Below are 27,534 nucleotides of genomic sequence, written 5' to 3'. Positions count from 1 at the left end.
TGACAGAGCAGAAAAAGTGCTCTGCGGGCACACAACAGGGCTCAGGAGTGAGAGCGCTATGTACATTTGAGGCCTAAATTGGTGATTTGCACAGGGGTGACTGAGAGCGGTTCTGACAAACACAGAAAAAACAAAAACAACACGCAACTCCATTTTGGGAACTACACCCCTCAAGGAATGTAACATGGGTGCAGTGAGCATTTACATCCCACTGGTAATTTTTCATATGAACAGCCCACCGTTACAAAAATTAGGGATCGGCCGATATTCATGATTTTGGAAATTATCGGTATCGGCAATTACATAGCCGATAATCCGATAATGCCCCGATCCCCGCACTGCCCCCCATCGCACCGCTAAGCACCCCCCACCCATCCCCAGTTTTATAATTACCTGTTCCCGGGGTCCACGCTATTTCTGGCTCCTACGGCGTCCTGTGTTACGCTGTGCGCTGCGCAGCGCAATGACAAGTGACGTCCTCAACGCGACGTCACAGTCATTGCGCACAGTGACAGCTCAGGAGGACGGCACCGGAGACAGAAGTAGAGCGAGCCCCGGGAACAGGAAATTATAAAACCGGGAATGGGGAGGCAATGGGACAGAGGCGGCGGTCTGTGGCCGGAGCGGTGCGGGGGGGGTTAGGTATTGCGGTGCGGGTAGGGGGGGTGGGGGGGGGGGGCGTGTGCGGTGCACCGGGTGGGATAAGTAGCCATTAACTTATACCGGAATATCAGTATAAGTTATCGGCTATTGGCCTAACCTCCACAGAATATCGGTATCGGCCCTAAAAAAAACGATATCGGTCAATCCCTACCAAAAATTTTCTGAATGTCATTTTGAATACTTTGAGGGTTGCAGTTTCTATAATGGGGTAATTTATGGGGAAAGTCCCATAAATCAACCACAAACTGAACTGGTTCCTGAAAAATTCAGATTTTGGATTTTTCGTGAACATTTAGAAAATTGCTGCTATACTCTGAAGCCCTTTATGTCTTCAAACAGTAAGAATATGTCAACTTTATGATGCAAATCTACAGTAGACATTCTATATGTGATTCAATATATGATTTATTAGGTATGTCCATTTATTTCAATTACAAGCAGAGAGTTTCAAAATTTAAAAAAGTAAATTTTTCACCAAGAAATGATGCAAGTATTAACGAAAATGTAAGAATATGTCATGAAGAAACAATCTCAGAATCAAATTCATAAGTAAAAGCATCTCAGAGTTATTAATGCTTAAAGTGACAGGTCAGAGGTGCAAAAAATGGCTGTATGCTTAAATGGGCACTGTCACCAACTTTATTTTTTGATATGTTGTAGTACTTATGTACTACAACATATCTCTAATATACTTTTTTTTTTTTTTTTTCATTAAAAAGGTTTAATTTAAATTTAAAAACCGGCCACTGAAAAAGGACTGATTTTGGAGTGGCAATCAGTCCTTTTTCAGTTAGGTTGCACTCGCTCCCTGCCTGTCAATTAGACAGGCGGGAGCGAGCGCATTGGCTCCCCGGGCCACTGGCTGGGAGGCCACTCCTCCCACACATCGCCGCCTCGTTGCCGCCGCTGTCCCTGCACCCCCGCTGCTGGACTCTGCAGTAACTGCAAGTGTAATGAGGGAACGGGGTATGCGGGGCGGGGGGGGGGGGGGCGGTATAGGAGGGAACGGGCTAGTGCTGTAGCGGGGGGGGGGGGGGGGGGGACAAACGGGCTAGCAAAAAAAAAAAAAAGGATGGTGGGAGCTACCCTTTAAGGTCAAAATGAGCTGTGTCCTTAAGTGGTTAAAGGCACAGTCACCTTGCTGTATGTAAACATATGACCCACTGGGATTGCAATATAGGAAATTATACATTAAATTGTCTGTGAACATATGTTGGAAAAATCTGGTAAAACGGGCAAAGTAGAATTTGAAACAACTTATAGCTAAAACTATTTAGTTTTTTGTAACATACAGTTAGTCGTAAGTTTCTACACATTGTATAGTATGATAATACTTTTTTGATAGGTTTCTGTTCTTCAGCCTCCTGCAGTGTCCTGTTATCAGTGGGGGCCATCAGGGAAGCTATTATCAGCCCTTTACTCTTCTGAAGGAATTTCTAAGCTCATTTATGGATTGCTAATGAACAAGAGTAGCTAATATCAGGACACTGCAGGAGGCTAGAGAATAGAAATAGAACAAAGTTTTTAATAAAGACCTATGAAGGAAATGTTTTTGTACATAAATAAATAAAAAAAAATGCACAAGTGTCCACACCCTTTATCCTCTCCCCACCAGTTATGGCTATCAGCAGCCAGGGACCCGCTGGTAATGGCCGACATCCGCAAACGCGCATATGCCCGCCATTAACCCCTCAGATGCAGAAATACGCATTATAAAATAGATGATCGGATCGCCCGCAGCGCTGCCGTGGCGATCCGATCATCTGTAATGGCGGCTGGAGGTCCCCTCACCTGGCTCCGGCCGTCTCCCGGAGTCTCCTGCTCTGGTCTGAGATCGAGCAGACCAGAGCAGGAGATAGCCAATAATACTGACCAGTGCTATGCCCTATGCATAGCACTGAACAGTATTAGCAATCAAATGATTGCTATAGATAGTCCCCTATGGGGACATAAATAGTGTAAAAAAAAGTTGAAAAATGTAAAAAAAAAAAATGAAAAATCCCCTCCCCAATAAAAAAAAATTGTCAGTTTTTCCCATTTTACCCCCCAAAAAGCGTAAAAAAAAAAAAAAAAAAAATATTTGGTATCGCCGCGTGCGTAAATGTCCAAACTATCAAAATATAATGTTTATGATCCTGTACGGTGAACGGCATAAACGTAAAAAATTTTAAAAAGTCCAAAAATGCTGCTTTTTTGTCACATCTCATTCCAAAAAAATTATAAAAATCATATAAAAGTTTTGTATATGCAAATGTAGTTTCGATAAAAAGTTCAGATGACGGCGCCCTATATACGGAAAAAGTTATAGGTGGTCAAAATAGGGCAATTTTAGATTACTGATTTTGTACTAAAAGTTTTAGATTTTTTTTTTTTAAGCAGTACAAAAATATGAAAGTATCTAGCCATGGGTATCATTTTAATCACATTTTAATCCTATTGACAGAATAAAGAACATGTCATTTTTACCGTAAATTGTAACGTGTGAAAAAATGAAACCCTCCAAAATGCAGGCACAGCACTACGCAAATAGCATAGGGCTAACGTAGGCAGCGCTAGGAGCCTGGCGTTAGCCCTACGCTATTTGCGTAGTACTGCGCATGCGCAGTACTACGTTAGCTGCGCGCGAGGCTTTTAAATCTGTTCCCTGACAGCTGACAGGGAACAGAGCCGCGCTCTGCATTCTTGTGACACTGCTAGTGAGCACAGGGACCCCGCTAGCGGTGATGGTAGCGCTTGCGAGGGGCCCCATTTGACACCGCTAGTGGGCACAGGGACCCCGCTAGTGGTGATGGTAGCAATAGGAGGCATTCTTGTGACACTATGACATTAGACAATAGGGTGCCTCCAGTTGTTTCACAACTACAATTCTCAGCATGGCCTGACAACTAATAGCATTTATGGCATGCTGGGAGTTGTAGTTGGGAAACAGCTGGAGGCACCCTATTATATAAATAAAACACATGAATAGACGATGTGAGGGCGGAAGCAAGCGCCCAGCAAGGCATCAGTGACGTTACGCCTGCTGGGAAGTGCTGCTTCCTGCCCTATAGAGTAGATTTAGAAGCCCAAAATCTGCTCTATTAAAGCGATTAAAAAAATTTTTTGAAGCCAGGTAGGGGGTTAGGGCTAGATTACTACTAGGTAGGGACATATTAGATTATATAGTACTTGGTGGGAGCTAGCCTTTAAGGTCAAAATGGGCTTGGTCCTTAAGGGGTCAAAGGGGTTATCTAGGACTAGAAAAACAGAGCTAATTTCTTTCAAAAACAGCTCCACATCTGTCCCCAGGTTGTGTGGTGTATTACAACTTGGCTCCATTTACTTCAATGCAATGGAGCTGCAGAACCACACCCAACCTGGAGACAGACGGGAGCGGTTTTCCCCGGAAACCCTGTTAAACATTTAGCAGTAATTTTCCAAGAAAATTTCCAAAAACTTTTTTAAAGGGATCAAATCAGTTCAGAAATGGATCTAAAGGGCCTAAATGTTTGAAAGAAAACCCCACACAAATTAGCCTGCTTCCTGACGTCCAAACTGTGCAGGCAGCCTGTACAAGTGGTATTGCAGCTCGGTTCTATTGAAGTGAAGTCAAGTTGTAATACCACACACAACCTGAGGACAGGTGTGGTGCTGTTTTTGGAGAGAAAAAAATAGCTCTGCTTTTCTAATCCTGGATAATCATTTTAACGAAATATATTACAAATATATTGACTCCCCATTTGTTACAGATTTTTTTTTTTTTTTAACACTGGGCTGTGAAAATAAATTTTTACAGAAAAAATTAAAAATAAATAGTAACACAGTTTCTCCACATATGGCATTACCCCATACGTGGATGAAAACTACTGTTAGTGTACGTTCAGACGAGCAGATCCCCAGCGCGTATTGCGCTGCGGATCTGCCGCTGAAGGACTGCTGTATGCTGCCTTTACATGTGCCTGCTCGGTGCGGCAATACGTCGCTACAAGCAGACACACTGAAGCAATGTGCAAGTCGCTGCGTATGTGCGGTGTACTCGCACACATTGTGGCCACTCCCCCTGCTCTATGAGCTAGGCAGAGAGCTGCCACAGTGTGCAAGTATACTGCGCATGCACACGGCAACTCACATCACAGTGCGTCTGCTCGTAGCGGTGTATTGCCGCTCCGAGCAGGAACCTGTAAAGGCAGCATACAGCTGTCCTTCAGGGGCACTGTGGCTCTGCTCATGTGAACATACCCTTAGGGGGCAGAGGTAATAGTCAAGTAAGAACCCTCTAAAGCAGACTGTGGTCCAGATCCAGACTGCAGCCGCCAGTCATCTGGACCGCCTGCCATCTATCACCGAATTAATTTGTAGAGGTGTCTTTAAGACACTGATACCAATGAATAGCCACAGCACGGAGCAAGGGAACAATGTGCTCTTTGCGCGGTGCTTCTCCTGTGATGTAGGCGGCGCAATTAGCATTGCCTGCATCATCTGCCCTGGCCAGGCCTGACAAGAAGAGGCCGGAGCAGCGGAGCTGCGCGGGACCTGGGGCGGGGAGCCTAAGTTCTCGGGTGAACAGTCATTCCCCCCCACCTAAGACTCTCCAGTTGTTACAGAACTACAACTCATCATGACAATCTGTGCACGTTAGGAGTTGTAGTTCGCAGCAGCTGAAGAGTGACATTGGCATCACTGTGTGGGCACGGTGGCATCACTCATTGCTTTATGGTACGGTGGCAACTGGCATCGTTCATTGTTTTATGGTACAATTAGTAAATGGAACAGTGTGTCTATATTATATTTGGGGGCATAGTATGTGGCAGTAATATACCAGGGTCATAGCATGTGGCAGTAATATACCAGGGACATAGCATGTGGCAGTAATATACCAGGGACATAGCATGTGGCAGTAATATACCAGGAACATAGCATGTGGCAGTAATATACCAGGGACATAGCATGTGGCAGTAATATACCAGGGACATAGCATGTGGCAGTAATATACCAGAGATATATCATGTGGCAGTAACATACCAGGGGCATACCGTGTGGTGGCAACTGGCATCATTCATTGTTTTATGGTACAATTAGTAAATGGAACAGTGTGTCTATATTATATTTGGGGGCATAGTATGTGGCAGTAATATACCAGGGACATAGCATGTGGCAGTAATATACCAGGGACATAGCATGTGGCAGTAATATATTAGGGGCACAGCATGTGGCAGAAATATACTAGGGGCACAGCATGTGGCAGCACTATACCAGGGGCACAGCGTGTGGCAGTAATATATTCAGGGGGTACAGTGTGTGGCAGCAATATATTCAGAAGCACAGCGTGTTGTAATATATTTAGGGGCATAGCGTGTGGCAGTAATTTATTCAGGGGCACAGAGTGCGGCAGTAATATATTCAGGGGCACAGAGTGCGGCAGTAATATATTCAGGGGTATAGAGTGTGGCAGTAATATATTCAGAAGCACAGCGTGTCGTAGTAATATATTCAGGGGCATAGCGTGCGGCAGTAATATACATGGGGCACAGCTTGCGGCAGCAATATATTCAGGGGCACAGCGTGCGGCAGCAATATATTCAGGGGCACAGCGTGCGGCAGCAATATATTCAGGGGCACAGCGTGCGGCAGCAATATATTCAGGGGCACAGCGTGCGGCAGCAATATATTCAGGGGCACAGCGTGCGGCAGCAATATATTCAGGGGCACAGCGTGCGGCAGCAATATATTCAGGGGCACAGCGTGCGGCAGCAATATATTCAGGGGCACAGCGTGCGGCAGCAATATATTCAGGGGCACAGCGTGCGGCAGCAATATATTCAGGGGCACAGCGTGCGGCAGCAATATATTCAGGGGCACAGCGTGCGGCAGCAATATATTCAGGGGCACAGCGTGCGGCAGCAATATATTCAGGGGCACAGCGTGCGGCAGCAATATATTCAGGGGCACAGCGTGCGGCAGCAATATATTCAGGGGCACAGCGTGCGGCAGCAATATATTCAGGGGCACAGCGTGCGGCAGCAATATATTCAGGGGCACAGCGTGCGGCAGCAATATATTCAGGGGCACAGCGTGCGGCAGCAATATATTCAGGGGCACAGCGTGCGGCAGCAATATATTCAGGGGCACAGCGTGCGGCAGCAATATATTCAGGGGCACAGCGTGCGGCAGCAATATATTCAGGGGCACAGCGTGCGGCAGCAATATATTCAGGGGCACAGCGTGCGGCAGCAATATATTCAGGGGCACAGCGTGCGGCAGCAATATATTCAGGGGCACAGCGTGCGGCAGCAATATATTCAGGGGCACAGCGTGCGGCAGCAATATATTCAGGGGCACAGCGTGCGGCAGCAATATATTCAGGGGCACAGCGTGCGGCAGCAATATATTCAGGGGCACAGCGTGCGGCAGCAATATATTCAGGGGCACAGCGTGCGGCAGCAATATATTCAGGGGCACAGCGTGCGGCAGCAATATATTCAGGGGCACAGCGTGCGGCAGCAATATATTCAGGGGCACAGCGTGCGGCAGCAATATATTCAGGGGCACAGCGTGCGGCAGCAATATATTCAGGGGCACAGCGTGCGGCAGCAATATATTCAGGGGCACAGCGTGCGGCAGCAATATATTCAGGGGCACAGCGTGCGGCAGCAATATATTCAGGGGCACAGCGTGCGGCAGCAATATATTCAGGGGCACAGCGTGCGGCAGCAATATATTCAGGGGCACAGCGTGCGGCAGCAATATATTCAGGGGCACAGCGTGCGGCAGCAATATATTCAGGGGCACAGCGTGTGGCAGCAATATATTCAGGGGCACAGCGTGTGGCAGCAATATATTCAGGGGCACAGCGTGTGGCAGCAATATATTCAGGGGCACAGCGTGTGGCAGCAATATATTCAGGGGCACAGCGTGTGGCAGCAATATATTCAGGGGCACAGCGTGTGGCAGCAATATCTTCAGGGGCACAGCGTGTGGCAGCAATATCTTCAGGGGCACAGCGTGTGGCAGCAATATCTTCAGGGGCACAGCGTGTGGCAGCAATATCTTCAGGGGCACAGCGTGTGGCAGCAATATCTTCAGGGGCACAGCGTGTGGCAGCAATATCTTCAGGGGCACAGCGTGTGGCAGCAATATCTTCAGGGGCACAGCGTGTGGCAGCAATATCTTCAGGGGCACAGCGTGTGGCAGCAATATCTTCAGGGGCACAGCGTGTGGCAGCAATATCTTCAGGGGCACAGCGTGTGGCAGCAATATCTTCAGGGGCACAGCGTGTGGCAGCAATATCTTCAGGGGCACAGCGTGTGGCAGCAATATCTTCAGGGGCACAGCGTGTGGCAGCAATATCTTCAGGGGCACAGCGTGTGGCAGCAATATCTTCAGGGGCACAGCGTGTGGCAGCAATATCTTCAGGGGCACAGCGTGTGGCAGCAATATCTTCAGGGGCACAGCGTGTGGCAGCAATATCTTCAGGGGCACAGCGTGTGGCAGCAATATCTTCAGGGGCACAGCGTGTGGCAGCAATATATTCAGGGGCACAGCGTGTGGCAGCAATATATTCAGGGGCACAGTGTGTGGCAGCAATATATGCAGGGGCACAGTGTGTGGCAGCAATATATGCAGGGGCACAGTGTGTGGCAATAATATATTCATTGGCACAGTGCGGAAGTAATAGATTAAGAGGAACAGTGTGCGGCAGTAATATATTCAGAGGCACAGTGTGCGGCAGTAATATACTCAGGGGCATAGTATGTGGCAGTAGTATACTCAGGGGCATAGTATGTGGCAGTATAGTATGGCAGTAATATATTCAGGGGGTATAGTATGGCAGTATTATATTCAGGGGTACAGTGTATTGCAGTAATATATTCAGGGGCACAGTGTGTGGCAGTATTATTTTCCGGGGTACAACCTGTGGCAGTAATATATTCAGGGATACACAATGAGGCAGTATTTTATTCAGGGGTAAAGCATGCGGCAATATTATTTTCAGGGGTACAGTCTCTGGCAGTATTCCGAAAATACAGGAAACCATAGGTGTACATCCTCCAGACTTCAGTCATTTTACCCATTTCCTTCATGGCACTGCGGCCACTAGGTGTGAACCAGGCCTCAGCGCTTTGCTTGGACCTTTACCAGTGGCAGACCTGGATAAGTGGACCTCACTAAAAATAGTTGAGTACCCCTGCTCTAAAGTATTCCAATTATAAAAACTACAACCCTCAAGTTATCCAGGTATAATAAGTATTAGTTTTTTTGGGTTGAACTTTTAAAGTGGGGGCATATGTTAACTGTGTGAAGTATAGGAAAGTATTAAAAGCTGGTAAATAAGAACATTCACAATTCAGGGATGATGGTAATAAAAACACACAGAAAAAAAAAAAAAGACTACGAAAAAAAATATATTGAGATCATAGCATAAAAATTTGTCCTTAACAGCCCTGTATACATAATTATCCTGATTTACTAAGAGTGGAGTGGAGTTTGTGTCCTCCCCCCCCCCCCCCTCCACCCAACAGATATTTATCCACAGTATTTACTCATGTTTCCCTACATTATTTAAAATTATTATTATTTTTTTTTTTACACACACATGCTCTGATCTGTAGGGTTTTCCTCAGCTCAAATCTGCCACATTTTCTGTGGAAACCTTAGTAAGAGTGCGTTCCCACCTGGCGTATACGCAGCGCATTTCACGCTGCACAAAATTTACGCCAGCAGCGCGAAATATGTTGCGTATTCCTATCTCACTATACACACAGGGCTTTCCGGGGGCAGCCCTTTGTGTGTAGTGAGTTTTGGAGGCGGGCTGTGTGCCGGCGTGACTGATGCACAGCTCCACCTCCAAAACTCACTACACGCATAGGGCTGGCGCCGGAAAGCCTTGTGTGTATATTGAGAAAGGAATACGCAACATATTTCCCGCTGCTGCTGTAAATTTTGTCTGACATATGCTGCGTATAAGCCAAGTGGTGACGCACCCTTCATATGTTGGGATTTTTAGAAAATGTCGGGGCATGCCCCTTTTTTTTAACCAAGCCCCCTTCCCCCAGACGGCCACGCCACATTTTTGGGTTCTCAGTAAAAAGGAGAGTTGGTCGTTTTCTTTTTAATTCTGGGGCAAATTCTGGCACACAACCGACAAAACATGTCGGGTTTACAATAGTAAATAAGGGCCAATGTGTAGAGCCAAAAGAGGGCAATTTTAAGCACTAATTTTTTAACCCAAAAAAAAAAAGTAGTAATGTTGCTGCATAGAAACCCTCCAAATTAGTATTTGAATAATCGCCAAACAATTTATTTTTGTTTTGCTGTAAGATTTGAGGGTAAATTAAAGGAGAACTCCAGAATATAAAAATTGTCCTCCATACTGCCGGCAGTAACCGGCTCCAGTCTCCGCCGCGATCCTCTTCCTGGTTGCTGGTGGTTGGCGAGTCATACTGCGCTCAGCCAATCACCGGCCACAGTGAAATCCCGACTCGGCCTTTGATAGGCTGAGCGGCAGTGTGACGTCTTGAAGCCTTCTCACACTGCCGCTCAGCCTATCGCTGGCTGAGTCGGACTTCACTGCGGCTGGTGATTGGATGAGTGCAGTATGACTCTCCGACCACCAGCAACCAGGAAGTGGATCGAGGCGGAGACCGGAGCCGGTTACCGGAGGCCCCGGGGGAGCTAAGGAAGGTATGTACATCTTTTTTTCTGCCGGCAGTATGGGGGACAATTTTTATATTCTGGAGTTCTCCTTTAAGTGATGAAATTACAAAGTACATTTTGTACCACATAAAACAAGCCCTCACATGGTCCTGTAGGTGAAAAAAAAAAAGAGTTATGGTCAAAATGCAAAAATTGTACTTTATAATGACAAATTTGTGGGGTAAAGTTGAAAAAAAATTCAAATAAATTGCAGGACCTTTAACCTTTAGGTTCAGACTACAGAATTTCCAACACGAGCGGCGAGGGGGGCAGGGGTGTTGGATGTAGCATGGCCTGCTTACCCGGACCAGCGGCGGAGTGTGGCCGGAAAGTGCGGCGGTGAGAAGGCTGCAGTGAAGATCGCGGTATGTGATCTTCTCTGTGGCCTTCTAAAAGCTGCAAAGCTACAAATCCCAGCATGCCCAGACAGCATGGACCACATATGGGGTATTTCCGTACTAAGGAGAAATTGTGTTACAAATTTTGGGGGGATTTTTCTCCTTTTACACCTTCTGAAAAGAAAAAGTTTGGGGCTACACCAGCTTGTTAGTGTAAAAAATAAAAAATAAATTACACTAAACATGCTGGTGTTGCCCCATACTTTTCATTTTCACAAGAGGTAAAAAGGAGAAAAAGACCCCCAAAATTTGTAACGCAATTTCTCCCAAGTACGGAAATACCCCATATGTGGACGCAAAGTGCTCTGCGGACACACAGCAAGGCTCAGCAGTGAGAGAGCGCCATGTACATTTGAGGTCTAAATTGGTGATTTGCACAGGGATGACTGCTGGTTACAGCGGTTCTGACAAACACAAAAGAAAAAATACCCTAGGGCAACCACAGAGCACTTTACATCCACATATGATATATTTCCTTACTCGAGAGAAATGGCGTTACAAATTTTGGGGGGCATTTTCTCCTATTACTCTTTGTGAAAATGAATAGTTTGGGGTATCACCAGCATTTTAGTTTTAAAAATCAAATTTTTCATTTTCACTTCCGACTTTAACGAAAGTTCGTCAATCACCTGTGAGGTGTTAAGGCTCACTGTCCCCGTTACCTTCCTTGAGGAGTGTAGTTTCCAAAATAGTTCTTTGTTTACTGTTCTGACATCATGGGGGCTTCCTAAATGCGACATGCGCCCCCCCCCCCCCCCCCCCGCCCCCAAAAAGCCATTTCAGCAAAATTCGCTCTCCAAAATCCCATTGTCGCTCCTTCCCTTCTGAGCCCTCTAGTGCACCCACAGAGCACTTTACATCCAAATATGAGGTATTTCCTTACACGAGAGAAAATTACAAAGCTTTGGGGGGCCTTTTTACCTTTTATCTCTTATAAAAATATAAACAATGGGGCTACAATAACATGTTAGAGTAAAAAAATGGAAATTTTGATTTTTCTCCTCCATTTTGCTGCTATTACTGTGAAAAAACTAAAGGGTTAAACTTTTTGAATGTCATTTTGAATACTTTGGAGGGTGCAATTTTCATAATGGGGTCCATCATAGGGGATTTGCAACATAAAGACCCTCAAATTCACTTCGAAACTTAACTGGTCCCTGAAAAATTCAGATTTTGAAATTTGTGAAAATTTTGAAAATTGCTGCTATACTTAGAAGGCCTCTGATGTCTTCAAAAAGTAAAAACATCTCAAGTTTATGATGCAAACAAAGTTACAGGGGTGTGGAAATAAAAAAAAAAAACTACTTGTCCAAGGGACTAAGGGTGCGTTCACACTATGGAATTCTCGCGGAATTCCACGAGCGGAACTCCGTGAACCCGTTCACACTGCGGAATTTCCGCGGCAGACAATTCTGCCGCTGAATTGTTCCGCGCAAAGAAAGAACATGTTCATTCTTTGCATGGATTCCGCGAGCACTGCATAGCTGTCAATGGTGACGGCTCAGTGCACCGCGACCCTAGCGCCGAAGTACATGTTTTGTCGGGTTGTGCGCCAGTTTCGGGCACATTGCCTGAACTTGCGCCTGAATTGAAAAAACCCCAACTAACTCTCCATTTTGCTAAGAAAACCCAAAAGAGGGGCGTGACCGCCTGGAAAAGGGGCGTGGTCACAAAAGGGGCGTGTTCCCGACATTTTCACAAAATCCCAACATATTTACTAAAGTTTCCACAGAAAATGTGGTGGATTTCAGCTGAGGAAAACCCTACAGGTCAGAGCGGGTTTAAAAAAAAAGCAAAGTGTAGGGAAAGTGGAAACTGTAAGGAAACCTTAGTAAATACCGTGGAAAACAAATTGTAGGGAATTAAAACCCACAAAGAAACCTACACAACACTCTAAGTCAGGGGTCCTCAAACTTTTTAAACGGGGGGCCAGTACACGGTCCCTCAGACCGTTGGAGGGCCGGACTATAGATAACAAAACATGACTAAATTCCTATGCACACTTATATATCTTATTAGTGGCACTTTAAGTACACAGCACAGTTCCCCCCACATTAGGTTGGCAGTATAGATCCCCCACATTAGGGTTGGCAGTACAGTTCCCCCGCATTAGGTGCAGTACAATCTCCCCACATTAGGTTGGCAGTATAGGTCCCCCACATTAGGTGCAGTACAATTCCCCCACATTAGGTTGGCAGTATAGTTCCCCCACATTAGGCTGGCAGTATAGTCCCCCAAATTACGTTGGCAGTATGTTCCCCCACAGGCATACAGCCTCCAGCCATAAAGTATGGCTGGAGGCTGTATGCCTGTGTACTGCCCCATTTCAGTGTTCCGATCACCGCTCCTCGGGTCCGGCCATAGCAGGACCGGAGGATCGGTGGTCAGAACACCGAAGGGACGCGCCGCTGGTAAACACTTACCTACTACCAGCGCGCGCGTCCTTGCTTCTTCTCCGCTCCTCTGCTCGGTTGCCAGTGACGTCGCTGCGTGCGCCTGTTCCCGGCGGTCCCCGCGTTTTTAAAGTAAACGCGGGCCGCAGGGACTTCACAGAGGCATCCTTGTGTTCCGAAACCATCTTTGGGAACACAGGGATGTCCTAAGGCAAAAACACCCGGCGGGCCGGGTAAATGCGCTCCACGGGCCGCATGTGGCCCGCGGGCCGTAGTTTGAGGACCCCTGCTCTAAGTAAATAAGGGCCTTTATTTTGCTACTTTACGTCGGCCTGATTACACCAATACCAAATTTTAGTTTCTGTCACGTTTTAATAATAATAATTTATTTTTAAACTTTTCAATTTAAAAAAGAAAATCCCTGACCCCTATTTTTATTTTTCCGTACACGGGGCTGTATGAGAGCTAATTTTTTTGGGCCGTAATATGCTGTTTGTATCGGTACCATTTTGCCATTGATCAGACTTTTTGAACACTTTTACTTCATTTTTTTCTGGGATATCATGTTAAACATAAAAAAGAAATTCTGTGATTTGGTATTTTTTTACGTTAACGCCATTTACCGTACCGGATATAAAATGTAATTTTTTAATAGTTCAGTCAATTATGCACGCGCCAATTCCAAATATATTTATTTTTATTATGTTTGCATATTTTTATATGATAAAGGGGGGTGATATGAACTTTTAGGGTACGTTCACACGGGTGGATTTATTTGCGGGTTTCCCGCTGCATATTTGAAAGGGGGCAGGCTCTTCTCAGCTGTCCGCAGCAGATTTTCCGAGGTGGAATTTACGCTGCGGAAAATCCACCGCAAGCCCCATTGAAGTCAGAAGGGTCTGCGGCAGATTTTCCGCAGAGGAAAATCTGCTGCGGACAGCAGAGAAGAGAACGCCCCCTTTCAAATACGCAACGGGAAACCTGCAAATAAATCCGCCCATGTGACCGTACCTCTAATATGGAAGGGGTTAATGAGTGTTTTTAAACTTTTATTAAAAAAATTTTTTAATACACTTTTTTTTAGGAGGAATCATTTAGATGTCCCACAGGGGATCGCCCCTCGCGATCGTGCCGCGCGGGGGGGGGATGGGTGATTCACCCCACTAGACCACCAGGGATGGTTAAAAGATCCCTTTAGACACCGCTGTCAACTTTGACAGCGCTGATCTAAAGTGTTAATAGCCGGCCGCGATGATCGCCGCATGCCGGGCTATTAGAGTCGGCCCCCAGCTACTGAAATCAGCCGGGGGCTGCAGAGTATGGATCGGGCTCGAGTCAGGAGACCGATCTGTACACCACGAGAACCAGTGTGAGGTGTAGACTTGCGTACCATGCAAGTCTGCATCCGCACCTGCACCTCACACCAGCATTATAAAAAAATTAAAAAAAGGGGGAAGTCGCTCCCGATACAGGGCTAAATCTATGAAAAATTCACCTGCCCGGCGCCTGGAACTACATGTCCCGGGCGTCGGGCGATAGGATTTCCACATCCCTGAAGTTAACATATTGTATATGTGAATCAATATGTAATTTAATTTTTCCCAAAATTTTGGAATTTTTCACCAAGAAATTATGCAAGTATCGACAAAAATTTACCACTAACAAAAGTAGAATACGTCACGAAAAAAACTATCTCGGAATCAAATTTATAAGTAAAAGCATCCCAGAGTTATTAATAAAGTGATAGAGGTCAGGGTCATAATGGGCTCCGTCCCCAAGGGGCTAATCACCTCCTACCAAACCCCTCTCCCTACTTATTGCAACGCTGGCTTAGGTAAGGGCGACTCCAAACTGAACAATTACCCTTTTTCCAATGTCCCTTTCAAGTAAAGGAAGAAGGTTAGAAAAAGGGGAGATAAGAGGGTAAACAAAGTCACTCCCATTTGTTCTGATTAAGTCTCCAAAGGACACAGCAATTGTACAATTCAAAATAATCCACATGAAAAATATGATGACAAAATTCTGTGGTGACCAATTCCAACGCATTTCACCAGCCCTCTTGTGAAAGTTGGCTCATCAGGGAATCACCATGAAAACAACTGGACATAAGCCAGATATAACACAATTAGACATACACTAGATACAGTCATGGCCATAAATGTTGGCACCCCTGAAATTTTTCAAGAAAATTAAGTATTTCTCACAGAAAAGGAATGCAGTAACACGTTTTGCTATACACGTTTATTCCCTTTGTGTGTATTGGAACTAAACCAATAAAGGGAGGGAGGAAAAAAAAGCAAATTGGACATAATGTCACACCAAACTCCAAAAATGGGCTGGACAAAATTATTGGCACTCTTTCAAAATTGTGGATACATAAGATTGTTTCAAGGATGTGAAAGCAAATAAAAAGGAGAGAAGTCCACTTAGTCTTTGCATTGTGTCCCCCACACTAAGCATGGACCACAGAAAAAGGAGAAGAGAACTGTCTGAGGACTTGAGAACCAAAATTGTGGAAAAATATCAACAATCTCAAGGATACAAGTTCATCTCCAGAGATCTAGATTTGCCTTTGTCCACAGTGCACAACATTATCAAGAAGTTTGCAACCCATGGCACTGTAGCTAATCTCCATGGGCGTGGAAGGAAGAGAAAAATTGATGAAAAGTGTCAATGCAGGACAGTTACTTGGATGGTGGATAAGCAGCCCCAAACAAGTTCCAAATATATTCAAGTTGTCCTGCAGGCTCAGGGAGCATCAGCGTCAGGGCAAATGATCAGTCGACATTTAAATGAAATGAAACACTATGGCAGGAAATCAGGAGGACCCCACTGCTGACAGACATAAAGCAAGACTACATTTTGGCAAAACGTGAGTAAGCCAAAATCCTTCTGGGAAAACGTCTTGTGGACAGATGAGACCAAGATAGAGCTTTTTGGTAAAGCGCATCATTCTACTATTTACCAAAAATGGAACGAGGTCTACAAAAGAAAAGAACATAGTACCTACAGTGAAATATGGTGGAGGTTCAATGATGTTTTGGGGTTGTTTTGCTGCCTCTGGCACTGGGTGACTTGAATGTGTGCAAGGCATCATGAAATCTGAGGTAGGGCTGGGCGGTATGACCAAATATGTGTATCACGGTATTTCTGTAACTTATGGGGGTTCCACGGTATTTCTCCCCCCCCCCTTAAATTATGTGACCCACGAGCGCTGTTCTGCTCCCCCCCCCCCCCCCAAATTAATCATCAGCCCAGCGCTGCGCTGTCCCCATCTGGGTACTACTCACATATGTCACTCGCAAGTGCTGCCCTCCTCGTCCTCCTGTTTGTTGCGGGCCGCCTGCGCTGGCTGGAACTGTATACTGTACGCTGTATCTCTATGCTGTATCACTACGCAGCCGTCAGCCTATCACTGGCCGCAGCGATGTTACGCCTCGGCCGGGGATAGGTTGAGCCACTGTCATGTAAGAAGCCGGCCAGAGTTCCTTACATGACAGTGAGCTCAGCCTATCACAGGCGGAGGTGGAACATCGCTGCAGCCGGTGATAGGCTGACGGAGGCATAGGGATACAGCATAGAGATACAGCGTACAGTACACAGTTCCAGCCAGCGCAGTCGGCCCGCAACAAACAAGAGGACGAGGAGGGCAGAGCTTGCGGGTGACATATGCGAGTAGTACCCTGATGGGGACAGCGCAGCACTGGGCTGATGATCAATTTTGAGGGGGGGGGGGGGAGCAGAACAGCACTCGCAGGTCACATATGATTAGTTCCCCGATGTGGGGCTGATAATTCATTCATTCCTGAGGGGGAGGGGCCAAACCGGTACTGCGGTATGGGGAAAAATGAATATCGTGCAGGACAAAAATTTAGGTATTCGGTATGAACCGGTACACCGCCCAGCCCTAATCTGAGGATTACTGAAGGATTTTTGTACTGCCCAGTGTCACAAAGCCTGGTTGGCGTCTGAGATCTTGGGTCTTCCAGCAGGACAATGACCTCAAACATACGGCAAAAAGCCCCCAGAAATGGATGGCAACAAAGCGCTGGAGAGTTCTGAAGTGTCCAGCAATAAGTCCAGATCTAAATCCCATTGAACACCTGTGGAGAGATCTTAAAGGACATGGCCGGTGCTCACTTATTGTATTCATTCCGGGCTGCAAAAAAAAAAAAAAAAAGAAAATAAGCTTTTTCTTGCCTGCCTACGCTCCCCCGGTGCTCCGGTACAGGCTTTCGGTCCCCGGGCTGTATTCTTCTTACTTCCTGTTAGCCCAGCACGTCACACGGAGCTTCAGCCTATCATTGGCCGAGGAGGGACATCGCTGCGGCCGGTGATAGGTTGAAGCTCCGTGTGACGTGACGGGCTAACAGGAAGTAAGAAGAATACAGCACGGGGACCGAACACCTGTACTGAAGCACCGGGGGAGCCTAGGCAGGTAAGAGAAAATTTGTTTTCTTTTATTTTTCAGCCCGGAACGGATAAAATAAAAAAAGTGAGCACCGGACATCTCCTTTAAAATTGCTGTTGGGAAAGGGCGCCTTCTAATAAGAGAGACCTGGAGCAGTTTGCAAAGGAAGAGTGGTCCAACATTCCGGCTGAGAGGTGTAAGAAGCTTATTGATGGTTATAGTAAGAGACTGATTTCAGCTATTTTTTCTAAAAGGGTGTGCAATTAAATATTAAGTTAAGGGTGCCAATAATTTTGTCCAGCCCATTTTTGGAGGTTGGTGTGACATTATGTTCAATTAGCTTTTTTCGTTTAGTTCCAATACACACAAAGGGAATAAACATGTGTATAGCAAAACATGTGTTACTGCAATCCTTTTCTTTGAGAAATACTTCATTTTCTTGAAAAATTTTCGGGGTGCCAACATTTACGGCCATGACTGTAATTGTGTCCTGTAAAAATGTACAGCACTATAGATCCACAAGATTGGTCACAACGCTGCATACACACTCGGGGAGATTTACCAAAACCTGTCCAGATGAAAAGTTGCCGAGTTGCCCATAGGAATCAGATCGCTTCTTTCATTTTTAACAAGGCCTCTGCAGAATGAAAGAAGCGATCTGATTGGTTGCTATGGGCAACTCAGCAACTTTTACTCTGGTTAGATTCTGATAAATTGCCCCCTCAGAGTCTACTGCACACTCAGTAGTGGGCACACTAAATAGACAGTCATAATACAGTCTACAGGTAACTCAGAAGGTGTATAGTATGCATTCTATAAAACAACAGTCACCCAGTGTCTTTTACAAGATCTTATCTAGAACCACTGGGAAATTACTAAAAAAAAAAAAAATATATCACGAATGGTGATATTGCAGAGTGGAGCTCCATTCTACAGCATAGTACAGGGTGAGGAGGCGTGACAAAGCCCCTGCACCTTAATCTTCAGAACACCGGACGTCACCGTGCACAGGGCTTGGGGACGCTCACTATGCTCCAAGCTTCTCATTACCATATCCAGAAGACCGGGTATTACATAAGACTGAAGCCACGGAAATAAGATTGGTAACTATGGTTTTCATCTGTGTCATCCGCACTATATCCCTGTACCAAAAGGTTAGTGTGGGTGATACTAATGAAAGATTCCTTTTAAAGCGAATCTGACACCTTGTCCACCAGCACTAAACCCAATAAACAGGGTTATAGAGGGGGTGGTCCTGATTAAGCTCTTCAGGACGCAAGGCATATGCATACGCCCTGCATTCTGAGTCCTTAAGGACACAGGGGGTACAGGAATGCCCTTGGGAATTGCGGTCCCCGCCGCTAGCCGGTCAGGGACCGGGATGCCTGCTGAAATCATTCAGCAGGCACCCCAGCACATTGCCGAGGGGGATCCTGAGACCAATTCAGACCAGCAATTTTTGCCGTTTCTGAGTCATAAGGGTCTCCAGTGACCCGGAAAATAAGGGGGATCAGGGCTGTCTGACCGACAGAGCCCCGGTCCCCCTGAAGGGATAGGAGTGAGTCACCCCTCCTATTCCTGTGATTGATCAGACAGAAGCGGCCGACCAATCGCAGAAGGGGGGGGGGGGGGGGGAAGGGGTTCAGTTTCCCCGCTCTGCCCACCCATGGGTGTCCGGGCAGAGCGGGGGGAATTGGTGGAGCTCACCCGATCCAGGTCGTCATCTGGCAGCGAACCTGATGTCATGGTGACGGCGGCGCAGAACTTCAGCAGCGGCGATCTGGGTAAGTGGCCTGGAGTACCCCAGTTTAGAGTCTCTAAGCAGTGGCCCTTCAGATGTTGCAAAACTACAACTCCTAGCATGCCCACACAGCCATTTGCTGTCTGGGCATGCTGGGATTTGTAGTTTTACAATATCTGGAGTGCCACAGTTTGGAGATCACTGTGCAGTGGTCTTTAAACTGTGGCCCTCCAGCTGTTGAAAAACTACAACTCCCAGTATGCACGGTCTGTCGGAGCATGCTGGGAGTTGTAGTTTTGCCACAGCTTGAGGCACACTGGTGAGGAAACACAAAGTTAGGTAACAGAACCTAACTCCGTGCTTCCCCACCAGTGTGCCTCCAGCTGTTAATAACTACAAATCCCAGCATGCACTAACAGCTGGAGGAACACTGGTGGTGAAGCACTGAGTTTGTCTGTTACCTAACTCGGTGTTTCCTCACTAGTGTGCCTCCAGCTGTGGCAAAACTACAACTCCCAGCATGCACGGTCTGTCAGTCCATGTTGAGAGTTGTAGTTTTGCAGCAGCTGGAGAGGTTTGTGCACCCGTCCCATGTGAATGTAAAGGGTACATCTACACGGGTGGGTTTACAGTGAGTTTTCTGCTGCAAGTTTGAGCTGCGGCAATTTTTCCACCGCAGATCAAAGTCCCAGCGGGAAACTCGCTGTAAACCCCCGCCCACGTGAATGTACCCCAAAAACACTACACTACAAAAAATAAAGGGTAAAACACTACATATACCCCTACACACCCCTTATTTCATTCTGTGAGGGGTGTAGTTTCTGAAATAGGGTCACATGTGGGGGGGGGGGGGGTCACTTTTCTAGCACCATGGGGGCTTTGTAAACGCACATGGCCCCCGACTTCCATTCCAACTAAATTCTCTCTCTGAATTTCCAATGGCGCTCCTTCTCTTCTGAGCATTGTAGTGCACCAGCAGAGCACTTTACGTCCACATATGGGGTATTTCCTTTCTCGGGAGAAATTGGGCTTCCAATTTTGGGGTCCATTTTCTCCTATTATCCATTGTAAAAATGAAAAAAAATTTCATTTTCACATCCAACTTCAACGCAAACCCGTCAATTACATGTGGGGTGTTAAGGCTCACTGTACCCCTTGTTATGTTCCTTGAGGGGTGTAGTTTCCCAAATAGTATGCCATGTGTTTTTTTTTTTGTGCTGTTCTGGCACAATGGGGGCTTCCTAAATGCAACATGCCCCCCAAAAACCATTTCAGCAAAACCCGCCCTCCAAAATCCCACAGTTGCTCTTTCCCTCTTGAGCCATGTTGCGAGCCTGCACAGCACTTTACATCAACATATGAAGTATTTGAAGAGAAATTGGTCTACAAATCTGCGGGGCTTTTTTTTCACCCTTGTAAAAATGAAAAAAATTGGGCTACATGAACAGGTTAGTGTAAATTTTTTTTGATTTTTCTCCTCCACTTTGCTGCTTTTCCTGTGAAACACCCAAAGGGTTAAGGAACTTTCTGAATGTCATTTTGAATACTTTGAGGGGTTCAGTTTCTATAATGGGGTCATTTATGCGGTATTTTTCACAGTAAGGCCCCTCAAATCCACTTTAAACTTAACTAGTCCCTGAAAAAATTCAGATTTTGAATTTTTCGTGAAATTGTTTTTTAAATTGCTGCTATACTGCCCACTAACATCTCCAAAAAGTAAAATCATCTCAACTTTATGATGCAAACATAAAGTAGACATATTGTATATGTGAATCAATATATAAATGTATTTGGAATGTCCATTTTCCTTACAAGCAGAGAGCTTCAGGGTGGCCGTAGCCCCCTCCCTAGGGGGAGGGGTCAGGATGGCCGTACCCTCCTCCCTGGGGGGGGGGGGGGGGGGGTCTGGATGGCGGCACACCCCCTCCCTGGGGGGGGGGGGGGGGGTCAGGATGGCCATAGCCTCCTCCCTGGGGGGGGGGGGGGGGGTCAGGATGGCGGTACCCTCCTTTCTGGGGGGGGGGTCGGGATGGCGGTACCCTCCTTTCTGGGGGGGGTCGGGATGGCGGTACCCTCCTTTCTGGGGGGGGTCGGGATGGCGGTACCCTCCTTTCTGGGGGGGTCGGGATGGCGGTACCCTCCTTTCTGGGGGGGTCGGGATGGCGGTACCCTCCTTTCTGGGGGGGTCGGGATGGCGGTACCCTCCTTTCTGGGGGGGTCGGGATGGCGGTACCCTCCTTTCTGGGGGGGTCGGGATGGCGGTACCCTCCTTTCTGGGGGGTCGGGATGGCGGTACCCTCCTTTCTGGGGGGTCGGGATGGCGGGTACCCTCCTTTCTGGGGGGTCGGGATGGCGGTACCCTCCTTTCTGGGGGGTCGGGATGGCGGTACCCTCCTTTCTGGGGGGTCGGGATGGCGGTACCCTCCTTTCTGGGGGGTCGGGATGGCGGTACCCTCCTTTCTGGGGGGTCGGGATGGCGGTACCCTCCTTTCTGGGGGGTCGGGATGGCGGTACCCTCCTTTCTGGGGGGGTCGGGATGGCGGGTACCCTCCTTTCTGGGGGGTCGGGATGGCGGTACCCTCCTTTCTGGGGGGTCGGGATGGCGGGTACCCTCCTTTCTGGGGGGTCGGGATGGCGGTACCCTCCTTTCTGGGGGGTCGGGATGGCGGTACCCTCCTTTCTGGGGGGTCGGGATGGCGGTACCCTCCTTTCTGACATGGGTCGGGATGGCGGTACCCTCCTTTCTGACATGGGTCGGGATGGCGGTACCCTCCTTTCTGGGGGGTCGGGATGGCGGTACCCTCCTTTCTGGGGGGGTCGGGATGGCGGTACCCTCCTTTCTGGGGGGTCGGGATGGCGGTACCCTCCTTTCTGGGGGGTCGGGATGGCGGTACCCTCCTTTCTGGGGGGTCGGGATGGCGGGTACCCTCCTTTCTGGGGGGTCGGGATGGCGATACCCTCCTTTCTGGGGGGTCAGGATGGCGGTACCCTCCTTTCTGGGGGGTCAGGATGGCGGTACCCTCCTTTCTGGGGGGTCAGGATGGCGGTACCCTCCTTTCTGGGGGGTCAGGATGGCGGTATTTTATTTCTGGGGGTCAATAATAGGGGATGACCACTGTTGAATGGTTGTTTTGTTTTTTTTTTCCCACGCAGGTGTCAAGGCTCCGAGGATGTCAAATCGCGGCCTATCAGAAAGGGCGCAGCCTCGGTGTTTCCTGACAGGCGCTGCCGGCGCAGACTAGGGGGATACGGACTGGGGGCTCACCTTCTCTCCTTGACAGTCCTGCTGTGTCCAGGCCCTGCGCTGGGAGCCGATCTTTAGTCCATACAAAGCAGGGGGGAGGGGACGGTACCGGGAGACCGGGAAGAGACACGGACACGGCAAACACTAAAGAGAAGAAGGAGCCGGCGGGGCGACCGGAAGTGACGTCACCCGGTTCTGCAGCGCGCAGAGGGGCGGAACCTAGTTTTGATCACAGATTTAGCCACACTCACGCAGCTGCTCTCAGCGATGACACAGTGACTATGTATATAACTGTATATATGAGAGTATATCTGTATATATGACTATATATATGTGTATATAACTGTATATATGAGAGTATATCTGTATATATGACTATATATATGTGTATATAACTGTATATATGAGAGTATATCTGTATATATGACTATATATATGTGTATATAACTGTATATATGACTGTGTATATAACTGTATATATGACTATATATGTGTATATAACTGTATATATGAGAGTATATCTGTATATATGACTATATATATGTGTATATGACTGTGTATATAACTGTATATATGACTATATATGTGTATATAACTGTATATATGACTATATATGTGTATATAACTGTATATATGACTACATATGTGTATATAACTGTATATGTGACTACATATGTGTATATAACTGTATATGTGACTACATATGTGTATATAACTGTATATATGACTATATGTATGTGTATATAACTGTATATATGACTATATGTATGTGTATATAACTGTATATATGACTATATGTATGTGTATATAACTGTATATGACTACATATGTGTATATAACTGTATATATGATTACATACCGGTATGTGTATATAACTGTATATATGACTATGTGTATATAACTGTATATATGACTACATATGTGTATATAACTGTATATATGACTATATATGTGTATATAACTGTATATGTTACTACATACCGGTATGTGTATATAACTGTATATATGACTATGTGTATATAACTGTATATATGACTATGTGTATATAACTGTATATATGACTATATATGTGTATTTAACTGTATATATGACTACATATGTGTAACTGTATATATGACTACATATGTGTAACTGTATATATGACTACATACCGGTATGTGTATATAACTGTATATATGACTATGTGTACTGTATATATGTGTGTGTTTGTATAAAAGACTACCTATGTGTGTAAATTACTTTATATGTGTTAAGTGTAAATAAATAAATATGATCGTACATATGTGTATACAACTTTGTATATATGACTGAATATGTGTGTGTGTATATATAACTGTTTATATATAACTATATGTGACTATGGATGTGTGTGTATATATGACTGTGTGTGTAAATTACTCTATTTGTGTATATAACTATATATGACTGCATATATGTGTATACAACTGTGTATATGTGACTGGATGTGTGAGTACAGAGAGAGACGTGTGTGTGTGTGTACATGACTATATATGTGTTTCTGTGTGTTTTTATGACTGTGTGTGTGTATATATATATATATATATATATGGCTCGACAAATCCCAGGCACCAGGTTGACATGGCGACTGAGAAATGCATCCTGGCGCCTAGGTATTTGTTAGCCCTTTCTGACATGGGTTAGCTTCTTACCAGTGCATGATGTACATTTGCATCATGGAACGCGTGAGGAAGTATGACGCATTGACACATGCCTAGAAGCTAAGTCCCAGTTATACCTGGCAGGTACCATTAAAAAAAAAAATTAAAATATAAAATAGATTTTCAGTTGGGTCAAATCACTGTGAGATACGAAGTGCTTCTTCCCACTTATTCTTCTGATCAGTGGCAGTATTAGAACTGAGACCCTGACTGATCAAACTTTGGACATCCCTTTAGAACAGTGGTTCTTAACCTGGGTTCGATCGAACCCCAGGGGTTCGGTGAGTCAGTTCCGGGGGTTCGGCGGGGAGGTTGCAACAGGACAGGCAAAGTTTTAAGTTTAAAAACGGAGGGGCCGCCGGAAGATAGCGCACGCCGGGACGTCACTGACGTCCCGTGCGTGCACCCATGGAAACGATGGCGCCGAGGACTCGAGGATAGAGAAGGAGGAAGACGTGCGCTGGCCAGCTTGGCAAGTGACCAACGGCACGTCATCTTCAGTGCTCCAACCACCAGTCCCGAGACCTACTGCTATAGCCGGAGCTGTGGTCAGAGCACTGAATTGGACAGTACACAGGCATACAGCCACCAGCCATACACTGTATGCCTGCCTCATGTGGGGGAACTGTCTGCCTGCCTCATGTGGGGGAACTGTCTGCCTGCCTCATGTGGGGGAACTGTCTGCCTGCCTCATGTGGGGGAACTGTCTGCCTGCTTCATGTGGGGGAACTGTCTGCCTGCCTCATGTGGGGGAACTGTCTGCTTGCCTCATGTGGGGGAACTGTCTGCCTGCCTCATGTGGGAGAGCTGTCTGCCTGCCTCATGTGGGAGAGCTGTCTGCCTGCCTCATGTGGGGGAACTGTCTGCCTGCCTAATGTGGGGGAACTGTCTGCCTGCCTCATGTGGGGGAACTTTCTGCCTGCCTCATGTGGGGGAACTGTCTGCCTGCCTAATGTGGGAGAGCTGTCTGCCTGCCTCATGTGGGGGAACTGTCTGCCTGCCTCATGTGGGGGAACTGTCTGCCTGCCTTATGTGGGGGAACTGTCTGCCTGCCTCATGTGGGGGAACTGTCTGCCTGCCTAATGTGGGGGAACGCTGCCATTGTTGCGAAAATGACATGAGAGTGGCGCTTGCCAAGGTAAAGCCGCGCATTTCTGAACTGGTCTCTTGACAACAGCAGAAGTCACACTGATTTGCAGTAAATATTCATTGGGGGAGATTTATCAAAGGATTTAGACTGGTTTTTCCTGTCTAAATTTGTCGCACAGAAAGTCGCAGTCTAAATATGTGCGACTTTTCTGCGACTTTTGCTGTAGAGGATTTTTAGAACATGATGCATGCAAGTCTATTTTAGACGGAAATGCATTGGAAAATGCATTGGTGCTGGATTTATCAAGTGCGGCTTTTGTGCGACAAGTCGCATCTGCCCAAAATACGCTGAAATGTCAGACCATGTTGAGCAGGTCTAAATGCAGTTTAAGCTGTAGACCCTGAAGTCTGAGCACAGAATTTATCAAGGGCTGTGAGACCTTTGATAAATTAGGAGCACAATAGACAGGAGACTACCACATACGCTGGTCTATAAGCATACCCAGAATAGACTAGATTAGGAAATGTCCCCCATTATGTTTTTTTGTGAAAATCATGTTTTCCATGGTTTTGCTCTTTGTTCTTAATGGTTTTGTTCATTTTGTGCACCTATGTATAAATATATACTTAAATATTTACCTCCTATGTTTTGAATTTGAAAAAAATCATATTTTATTTTTCCAATTAAGAGGGGTTCGGTGAATGCGCATATGAAACTGGTGGGGTTCAGTACCTCCAACAAGGTTAAGAACCACTGCTTTAGAACAAGTAGAGAAAGAAGCATGTGGCTGTATACTTCACTTCCCTGCTCGCTGTTCCATTGACTTGCATTGTAAGTTTCTTAGCATGCTCTCCCTGCTTGTTCTAGAGATTGGTCAGGGTTATTGGTTGGGGGAAAAGTTTTTAGACCACAACTTTTTTAGGAGTGGAGCAGAGAAATGTATGCACGTTTTCTCTCGGCTCAGTGTTACGTGACCTGGACAGACTTATAATGTAAGTCTATGGGACAGTCCCGATCTCATAGACACAGAGTGGGGAGAGAAGCATGCAGCTACACTAAGCGTACCTTTCAACACTGAGCCAAAAAACAAACAAACAGTGCAGCCATACTTGGAAAGGGTCTCTGATCATGTCCAGCCTGTTCTCTTTTTTTTTCCCCTGTGCTGTAAGCACCCTTATCACCTGCATAGGCTTCTGCTGTTCTCCTAAACTCAATGGATGTTCCCAGGCAGTGATGATGCTTGCCCTCACTGCTGTAAACTATCTTCCCCTTAGTTGCCAGGTTGACAGCAGCAGCCAATCAGCTTTCCTATCTGTTCACCTTGGAGATACACATCTGCATAAACATCTGTACAACTCTTTCACACACACACACACACACAGCCCTATACACAAAGCCCTACACACTCAGCTGTGATGGACACATATACACACTGAGCTCTGCTGAACACACACACACAGAGCTTAGCCCTTTACACAAAGTCCTACACACACACACAGCTCTGTTGAATACACAGAGCTTACTACCTTAGCTCTATACACAAAGCCCTACACACTCAGCTGTGATGGACACATACACACATTCAGCTTTGCTACACACACAAACGCACACACTCAGCTCTGCTGAACACACTCATAAACACACAGCTTTAGTATATGGCTTCACCTATTCCCCCCTCACACTCATCCTCTGTAAAGGAGATAGCATACACTGATCACAGCCTCTGCCTCTTGGTCTGCACTTCCAGCTCTGTCAGTGAGAACAGCTTTGCCTCCTCACACTGCCTCCCGCTGTGCTCTGCAGAGTGATTGACAGGCCAGCACAGAGCTAAGCCCGCCACCACTTCCTGTATTCTGACTGAGCTAGAGAATTGCCTCAGTCGGTTTGCAGCGGGACAGCAGTGTAGAAGAGGATCTGGGGACCCCTAGTGACCACTGTTTTAGGGGGATTTTCAAAGGTAAAATGGCGAGAATTGCCTCAGTCTGTTTGCAGAGGGACAGCAGTGTAGAAGAGGATATGGGGACCCCTAGTGACCTCTGTTTTAAGGGGATTTTCAAAAGTAAAATGGCCAAAAAAAAAAAGTATATTGGAGATTGACTTATATTCATAGGCACTTATCATTTGTAAAAAAATTTTAAAAAAATGTTGTGACAGTGCCTATTTAACCCAACCAGGATGAAGTGCATACAGGTACACCCTCACGTCTCCGTTCACCGCTGGTAAGCGGGCGGTGAATGGAACGC

General features: G+C 46.4%; 1 protein-coding gene across 4 annotated transcripts in view; it reads right to left on the bottom strand.

The window, feature by feature from the left end:
* STAU1 (staufen double-stranded RNA binding protein 1) overlaps positions 1-22,717 on the bottom strand; it is a 71,870-nt gene extending 49,153 nt beyond the window's left edge. For 2 of the 4 annotated variants that reach the window (XM_056547975.1, XM_056547977.1), the window contains exon 1: positions 22,544-22,717. The gene's annotated coding sequence lies outside the window, so the exon portion shown is untranslated. The remainder of the gene's footprint in view (positions 1-22,543) is intronic. The other 2 variants (XM_056547974.1, XM_056547976.1) reach the window with 1 other exon arrangement.
* Between the last annotated feature and the right edge of the window lie 4,817 nt (positions 22,718-27,534).

Source organism: Hyla sarda, chromosome 12, assembly GCF_029499605.1.
Source record: "Hyla sarda isolate aHylSar1 chromosome 12, aHylSar1.hap1, whole genome shotgun sequence".
NCBI lineage: Eukaryota > Metazoa > Chordata > Amphibia > Anura > Hylidae > Hyla > Hyla sarda.
The sequence above is the reverse complement of the archived record's forward strand: the minus strand, read 5'-3'. Positions and strand labels throughout refer to the sequence as shown.